This window comes from Myotis davidii, unplaced genomic scaffold (assembly GCF_000327345.1).
Source record: "Myotis davidii unplaced genomic scaffold, ASM32734v1 scaffold1394, whole genome shotgun sequence".
NCBI lineage: Eukaryota > Metazoa > Chordata > Mammalia > Chiroptera > Vespertilionidae > Myotis > Myotis davidii.
Window position 1 is genome coordinate 300,319 of NW_006285608.1, and position 757 is coordinate 301,075.

The 757-nt window shown below is 58.9% G+C and overlaps 1 protein-coding gene across 1 annotated transcript in view; it reads left to right on the top strand.

Annotated features, from left to right (window-relative positions):
- The window catches only part of AIPL1 (aryl hydrocarbon receptor interacting protein-like 1), a 6,205-nt gene that overhangs the window by 3,529 nt on the left and 1,919 nt on the right, over positions 1 to 757 (top strand). The window lies entirely within an intron of this gene.

Consider the following 757-nt stretch of genomic DNA (forward strand, 5'->3'; position numbering starts at 1 on the left):
TGGAGGGCTGTCCGAGCGACGGGGTCGTGGGCATCCTGGGATCCCCACCCCACCGGTCACTGGCCCTCACCCAGAAAGGGCTCATAAACCGCAGGAGAATTTGAACACTCTCCCCCTCCCCCAAAAAGGGTACTTTGCCTTTCCCAGGGAAAGTCCCATTTGGCACCACTTTTTAAAAATGTCATCTGTTTTCACACGGAGACTTTTTTCTTCTATTGGTTCTCAACTTCCAGTTTTGTCTTCAAAAGTTTAGATTCTATCCTCATCCCTGTCCCTGCGGGTTGCGGGTTCAGAACGGACTCTCCCGAGTGACTGACAGCCCAGGTGATGGGGGTGGGAGCGGGCCAAGGCCGAGGCTCAGCCCAGGGACACGCATGAATACAAATGAGGCCCACATCCCACGGGGCCGGTGTGAACAGTGGCGGGGCGTGCACACTGCACCAGGCAGCGCTTCCGAGGTGCTCAGCACAGACGTTGCGCGGTTGTACCTTTATAACCACAGTTCCCAGCAGATGGCAATGCCGTGTCTTGTTCTAATGGCCGGAGTGTTACGGCAGCTTCTGGACATCGGAAGTAAAGTTGTTGACCAACAGGTGTCTGTGCCTGATTGGCACGGAAGGGCCCGTGAGGGTGGGCCCCTGGGCCATGGCTTCCTTCCCGGGGCACCTCCCTGTGGGAAGTGCAGAGCTGACTTCAGCGGGTGCTGGGTCCCTACCTGCCAGGGTGCAGGCCCCCGCTCCCCCCCCACGTCCCCCCC